Here is an 8248-nt window from a genome sequence, read left to right on the forward strand (position 1 = left end):
CTGATACAGAGGCCAGACACAGAGTACCTAGGAAATGAGTCAGGGTGTACTTATCTAACCAATGCTGGTAGAAGAAGGTGCTACACAGTAAAAACAGTGTTCTCCAATGACAGACACAGTGTGTAAGCCTCTGGGTCTTCCAGAGATGGCTTCAGTATCATTGTATAGGATTAAATCTGAATGAGTGAGGAGCACATTGGGACTTGTAGGAAGTGTCACGTAGGAGTAGGCAGAACCCCCACCCCAAGCCCGGCTGGATCTTTATGATCAGATATCTTGGTATCATACAAAATGACCATAGAGACTGGTATAAAATAAGCATCAGCATACGTTCTTTATTTTTTCTTTCCATTTTTAAAAATGAAACATTCTGCAAATTTGCATGTCATCCTTGCACAGGGGCCATGCTAATCTCTGAATTATTCCATTTTCAGTAGATGTGCTGCTGAAGCAAGCACCACATCTTCTTTTAACATATTTATCTTCCCTAGGCTAGCACGGTCTGGGCTAGGACCTTTCTGGTCTTAGAGCTGCAGAATTAGAGCAGGGTCAGTTACCCTGATGTCTCTGAGAACCTTACAAGCCCTCAGGCTCGCTATAAATCTGTCAGAGTGATGATTATAATTTTACAGATGAGAAAGTTAAGATAATTAAGTGTGTGGGGGGGTAAAATTATTTGGCCTCCAAGTGCATTAGGCGGTAACCGAACTGAGTGAAAACTAAGGTATTTTGACTGGCTCTTCAATCCTTGTTTAACTCGAATGCATTAGCTTTTCATCCATGGGAGATTACCTCAGCCAATGTTGTTGTAAATGAAGCCTAGAATAGAAATTAGGAACATCATTGGAGGGCCAGGCTGTGCCTTTAAGTATAAAACCCAAAAAGAGTAAGGCTGGATGTGTTTGTAGTAATTCATGTTGAAGAGTTGGTAACAAGACTAGACACGTAGTTTAATCAGACTGCCTGGTGGCCACCCAGAACATACACGCTGTGATGCCTGGGACACTAATATGGAAAAGCCATGGTTTTTTGGTCGAGGGGGGGACTGTCAGTCCTAGGACAAAGCTGATTTCCCAGCACAGTGAGGGGCTCCAGGGCCATAAGGTTTCCAAGGCTTTCCCCTGTGTATTTTGATTAGTGCGTTTTTGATAAAGTGGGTAATAGTCTCTTTCCTCATTGCTAATAACCCCTTTTGGTGCACCAGTAGCGGCCTAAAGAAGTCTCCTACCACCATAGATTCTAAATGCTCTTGGCTAACTTAAAGGTATTGGATAGACTAGAGTTGGGGGCATCTTAGGTAATGGATAATTTCAGACAATTCCCATGTCTCACTTTCTCATTCACTCAGAAATATTTATTGACTGCATTCTGTGTATTGGGCACTGTGCTGGTTTCTGGGTAGAGAGTAAAGAGCAAACAGATGTGATCGCCGCCCTGCTGAAGCTTGTAGATGTGTAATTACAAAACATGATGGATGAAATGGAAAAGGTTTGAGTGCCATGAAGACGTATGCCAGGGGATCACATTTTGGATTGGGGTACCACCTTCTGAGGAAGTGATTCTTTATGCTGAGAACTCAAAGATGAGAAAGCACCAGCAAGGTAGAGTGGGAACAAGAGTTTCCTAAGCAAAAGAAAAGGCAGGTTAGTTGTTGTGGTGGAGGCAAGAACTGATCCTGTTTTAGTAACTGAAGCTGGAGTATGTGAGCCAGGAGGGAGGGCGATAAGCAGGGGGCGGTGGGTAGGTGCAGGCCCATGCACTGGGGTCATTTGAGCTTTGGAATCTTGAGATATCTGGATTCAAATCTTGGCTTCTACTTTTATTTATGATCTTGGACAAGTCACTTAATTTCTTTGTGAGTCAGTTTCCACTGCATTGAAATTATCTCCCAGGCAAACTAATGCAGAGTAAGTGAATCTAAATGTCTGGTCCATAGCCCTGCCTGTTCCTTCTCTCCACCATCTGCTTCCTTTTCTCTTCCTGCATTTTTACTCAGAGCTATTGATGTAGTTGGTTAGTTATTTAACACTGGTTTTCTTGGCCCTTTCCCATTATCCTGCAACCTGAATAATCAATAACTGAATGATCTAGAATTATTATTTAAGGAATTTCAGTTACATCATTGACATTACCTTTATTAATTATAACAGGTGCATTTAGAATCAATTGTCAAAGTCTACCCTTGCTCTTGAGTCTACCCTTGAGAGATACTCAGGTCCATGTTGGCTTAACGTTTTATTTACAAAATAGCTGTGATTTTTTTTTTAACTGGGAAAAGATTGTTTTGATGCATAATATGAAACCTGACTGTGTGACTTAGCAAATCAAAAATATTTACTCAGAAAACATTTCATTGCAGTTATCTGTCATGTTGAAAAGGCAGCTTTTTGTTTCAGTGCAATTAATGCAACACAGTACATTTTGGATTATTAGCTCTGTGGTTGAGCGTGGTTATATGAAAACACTTGGGCCAACATTCCCAAATATAAAGAGTGCCCCAGATTCTCAAATATTAGGAAGATGTCACAGGATAGACTCATTCTTCCAAGTAAATGAACTAGATCAAAGGGTTCTTCTGTATCTTTCTCTCCCCACCCTTATTATAATAAGGCATATTGTGAAGGGATTTCTCGAAGTGGGAGCGAGCACTAATATCTTTCAAAAATGCTTCTACAGGGAGTTTATGCTTCACGCCATCTTAGTGGCTGCCTCTGGGACCTAGAACTACACCTTTGGCTTCCATGGGCTGTAGTGTAAAACAGAACACAATTATGTTCCCTACCAACCTCACAGGATTGTCCAGAGCGTTAAACTAGATGCCGTGTTTAAAACAGTTGAGAATGGGGAGCATTCATTCAACAAATCTGCCTGAATGGAAGGAACCAGAAGTGCTCTTTCCCAGTCTGGCCCAGGTGTATTATTTGATAATTGTAACAACCCTGCAAGGTAGTGAGGACAGTAACTCTCAAGTGCTGGGGGAAGAGTTGGTGCTATATGATGAAGATTTTTTAAATTCACTTGTTATGCTTCTCTAAATAATTAAATCCCACAACTACTCTGTAACTCATTTTGTTGTTCATTGACCTGTGCTGCCAGTAGGTTCTTTTCCCTATAGAACCGTCCAAACCTTTCATTGTTTACCCTTGCCTTCTTGCCTTTTTTTTTTTAAGATTTTATTTGTTTATCTGACAGAGAGAGACAGTGAGAGAGGGAACACAAGCAGGGGGAGTGGGAGAGGGAGAAGCAGGCTTCCCAGCCGAGCAGGGAATCGATTCCAGGACGTGGGGATCACGACCCAAGTCAAAGGCAGACGCCCAACAACTGAGCCACCCAGGCGCCCCAGCCTTCTTCCTTTTTGAATGAATTATAAAATGGCTCTCAAAGACTTAAAACAGCTATCCCCTTTTTAGCCTTCTCTTTTAAGAAGTCACAGTTATCCCGTATCTTGTATATAGTTTTCTTTTCTATTCTTTTATGGTTCTAAGTTTTATAGTTTCCTGCCAAGTCTGCTGAACTTTTCCTCCTAGGTCTTTCTTCTTTCTTTCTTTCTTTCTTTTTTTTAAAGATTTTATTTATTCATTTGACAGAGATAGATACAGCGAGAGAGGGAACACAAATGGGGGAGTGGGAGGGGGAGAAGCAGGCTTCCCGCAGAGCGAGGAGCCTGACGCTGGGCTTGATCCCAGAACCCTGGGATCATGACCCGAGCCGAAGGCAGACGCTTAATGACTGAGCCACCCAGGGGCCCTTCTTTTTTTCTTTCTTGTTGTCTTTGTAGCTCCCTCTCTTTTTTCTATAAAGGAGTCTTTCCTTCCCAGAAAGTTATGCTGATGTCCCTTTTAACCGGGGGGGATTGTAATCTGTTACTTTTCCAGCCTACTGGGCCCTTTGAGGGAGGGCCTCATGTTGTCTGATGGAAAACTCCTTGCCACTGACAATGCGGGACACTGGCTATGCCCTGCACATCCCCTCTCTGGGCTGGGACACCCCACCGCTCAGAGCCCTGCCTCTCATTAGGTAGCGGTGGAAGTGTTTCTGCGTCCAGGACCTGGCATATGGACTGAGTTCCGGCAAACGGCTTTCCTCCTTCCCTGTTAACATTATCTGATGGTATAATTCGGAGGGAAAGGGAAGAGCCAAGGCGGGTTGTGCTCTTGCCTGCTTTTCTTGGCAAGACTGTTGGGGCGTGTTGTTCCCGGAGCCTGTCCCCATAATCTGATCATTCTCATCCTGCCAGGGTGGCCCGGAGGTTGCCGCACAGAGCAGCATGACAGGCCACCAGCAAGGTGATACAGAGAGCACCAAGGGGACCTCTCACACGTTGCAAAAGGGAGAACGCTAATACATGGAAGTCCCGAACCTCGCATGTTCCTTCAAGTAGAAGTCCCAGATGGAAACTCTCTAAATTACACCCTGTAAATATTTTCACCCTGGACTTATTTTCCTTAGACCTTTTGTTGTCAGGGAGAAACAGCCAGAGGAAAAGAAGTAGAAATGAAGGAAGAGGAAAGTTCAAAGAAAACTTGGGAACTTGACTCTTAGAAACAGCCTATTCAAAAATATATGTTGAGACAATGTTGAGAGTGACAGGGATCCTATTGACTTTACTGAAGGTGGCATGAAGGCAGAGCACCCAGTTTTACCATCTGTTAAGTAACCGGTATACGAACATAAAAGACATAAATTGGTTTATTTCAGACATCCCAAAGAATGAAGTGTTTTTATACAGGGGAAAAAAAAATGAACTGCTATTCAATTTCAATTGTAAGCAGAATAGAGTCTAAAAATTAAAAATTTTCAAAAACCAGAAATTGTCTATTAACTATTGACAAATACAAATTTTAATGTATTCATGATAGTAAAATCCTAGACCTGGTTTTTAAAATGAAGTGTCACTTATTGAAATTTAGTCTTTGAGAAATAGTGCAAAACCTAAAACTTATCTCTAAAAATAAAGCTCTCTAACCTATAATTTGAAAGCTCTCCGATTTTAATATGAATTTCTTTGACAGACTCTGTTTCCCTTGTGACAAAATGTCTCTTTTCAGTTTGAGTCATCATTGCACATTTATGAAATCTGACAATGCTGTTTTTACACAGCCTGAGATATTTGGGTCAAGGTGATGGGTGAGACATTGAGAAGGTGGAGTAATTTGACTGATTGGATGTGGGTGGTGAAGAAGGTTTACCTGGAGGTGACAGAGGGTTACAGAAGGACAGGGGGAGGCAGGACATGGGGTACCAAAGGTGCATTTCACTGTCTTTACCATTTTGCCTGCCATTTGAATTCACAGATGCCTGAGGCTATACTATCCATTCCTTCATTAATCTTTGAAATTAGCTAAGAAAGGGAGTTTTCTTGTAGCTAAGTCCAGGGTTCTGAAACTGGGGCCATGGGTGTATTTGATTCTAAGTTCTGTATTTCTCTACCAAATGCAACATCCATTCTCTCTCTCTCTCTCTTTTTTTTCCATTCTTTTTAAATTAGTAATAATGATTATCTTAGAGGACACAATTTCTTGTTTTCATTTATTTTTTGTTTCCTTTAAATATATATATATATATGTATATATATACTCTGTGCCCAGCATGAGGCTCCAACCCACAACCCCGAGATCAAGAGTCACATCCTCCACTGACTGAACCAGCCACACTCCCCTTTTTCCTATTTTTATCAACAAAATACTAAGGGGCCAAATTTCATGTGTTGCTAGAGTCTGAGAGCTTATGGAAGCCACTACATAAAGAGGGACAAAAGGAGGTTTTTTTCCCTTGGCACTCAACAGAGAATGCATTACTGGAAGCCTAACATATTCTCATATGGGGAAGGCCACAGCTGAGGAATGCAATTAATGGCCCTTGCATTTGCAAAAAACCACAGATCCATAAACTGCAATGACGTCTTTTTAAATGTGTGCTGTATTTGGGAGGCAAAAAAATAATTTACAGGCAGGGTGGGATTGTGCTTAAAGCAGATGGGTATGTTTTCAGTGTGGCATGGTATGGGGTGGAGCATGAGCATGGCCAATTCTACCATAAAATATTAAAATCTGCTGGTGTTCTGGAACTCTTTTTTTCCTTATGATTGCTTCTCTGGCCTCTGCAAATGCCCCTGCCTTCTTTCCAGATCTGGATCCAGATTCTGACCAGCTACTTAGACCAGAGGATTTAACTGGTTCCATATGTTACTGGCACCCAATTCTTAGAAAAGAAACGAACAAACAAAGAAGAATCTAACGATTTACTTTTTCCATCAGCTTGCCATATTCTTGGAAGTTTTAGGTGTGTTGTCTACTAGATTGTTTACTACTAGGCTGCTTCTTTGTAATATTGATAATATCTTTTTAGGATGCCTTTGATCAGTGGTTCTTAAACTTTAACATGCATCAGAATTATCCCGGAAGTCTTGTTAAATACAGATTGCTGGGCCTCACCCCCATAATTTCTGATTCAGTGTGCGGGGCACAGAGCCCTATAATATGCATTTTTAACAAATTCTCAGAAAGCGCTGATGCTGCTGGTTTGGAGATCACAATTTGAGAAACTGTTTCAGATATAAGTTTCTTAGATATTAACTCCAGTCTTCTTACTGGATTTCTTGATTAGCCATTGAAATTAACCCTTACTCTTTTTTTTTTTTAAGTAAACTCTACACCTAATGTGGGGCTCAAACTCATGACCCTGAGATCAAGAGCTGCATGCTCTACCCACTGAGCCAATAAGACGCCCAGCCCCTATTCTTAATAAGGGTTTCCAGGAAGTATAGTACTATAAATCAGAGGAACTCTTAGTATTTTATGAACTGACAGAACCTAGGAACATGCCACTGGAAGAATTTTAGGAATTTATGTGGGCCATGTGGTATCTGGTACACCATGGGAGTTTGTCAGTGTCCTGGAAAGACCTGGAGTTGCCAGGGTCAGAGATGTTGGACCTGAATATCTCATCACACTGAGACATCTTTTGACTAATCCTGCAGGCTGAATCTCTAAATCTCAACCACTATTGACCCTGATAAGATGGGACCTCATAGTCAAGACCTTATTTTATTTTATTCATTTTTTTAATGAGATGTAATTGACGTATAACATTATATTAGTTTCTAGTGTGCAATAAAATGATTCTATATATGTATATATTGTAAATTGTAAATATTGTAAAATAATCACCACAATGTCTAGGTAACATCCACTACTACACATAGTTACAAATTCTTTTTTCTTTTAAAGAATTTTATTTATTTATTTATTTATTTATTTATTTATTTATTTATTTAAGAGAGAGAGAGCATGTGCACGTGCGAACATGAGCAGGGGGAGGGGTAAAGGGAGAAGAAGAAGCAGACTCCCCACTGAGCAGGGAGCTTGATCCCAGGACCCCAGGATCATGACCTGAGCTGAACGCAGACACTTAACCAACTGAGCCACCCAGGTGCCACTACAAATTCTTTTTCTTGTGATGATAACCTTGAAGATCTACTCTCTAGTAACTTTCAATTATATGATACAGTAGTATTAACTGTAGTCACCATGTTGTAAATTATATCCCCAGAACTTATTGATTTTATAACTGGAAATTTATACCTTTTGATTCTCTTCACGCATTTCATCACCCTCCCCTGCCCCACCTTTGGCAATCACCAATCTGTTCTCTGTATCTATGAGTTCTATTTTTTGTCTGTTTATATTTTAGATTCCACATATAAGTGAGTTCATACAGTATTTATCTTCCTCTGTTTGACTTATCTCATTTAGCATAATGCCCTCAAGCTCCATCAATGTTGTCACAAATGGCAGGATTTCTTTCTACTTTATGACTAAATAATATTTGAGACCATATTTTATTTGATTGGCATAGTAGACCATTGTAATGAGAAGCTTTTTAATAATTAATAAAACAAAAGAGTCTTTGGGTTTTCTTCTGTTTAAATAACAGTGATTGGAATTGTTACTTTTGTTTTCAGTAACCCCATGGAAATATTTGTTAACCATTCCCATTTGGTGTAAAGAGGAACAAATAGGTCAGACACTAAGCCTGAGCCTTAAACTCTTAACATCTGGATGGAAGTTAGGAGGGGGAGTCAGAAATTTTTATTATAGCCTCCTGGATGCAAAGAGGAAGAGCTCCCTATTTATGTGAAAATATCTGGGGATAACTACAAAAAATAGCCACCTCCAGTGGCTTTCCTTATCCTGGCTAATTCTTTTCTACAATAATTATTATATTGGAATTTATACCATTTACTTAT

The 8248-nt window shown here is 40.3% G+C and overlaps 1 non-coding gene across 1 annotated transcript; it reads right to left on the reverse strand.

The window, feature by feature from the left end:
• Positions 1–354: 354 nt before the first annotated feature.
• On the reverse strand, positions 355–458 carry LOC113910631. The gene has a single exon (XR_003516141.1). It is a non-coding gene; the product is annotated as a U6 spliceosomal RNA (small nuclear RNA).
• Between the last annotated feature and the right edge of the window lie 7790 nt (positions 459–8248).

Source organism: Zalophus californianus, chromosome 6 (genome assembly GCF_009762305.2).
Source record: "Zalophus californianus isolate mZalCal1 chromosome 6, mZalCal1.pri.v2, whole genome shotgun sequence".
NCBI classification, from domain to species: domain Eukaryota; kingdom Metazoa; phylum Chordata; class Mammalia; order Carnivora; family Otariidae; genus Zalophus; species Zalophus californianus.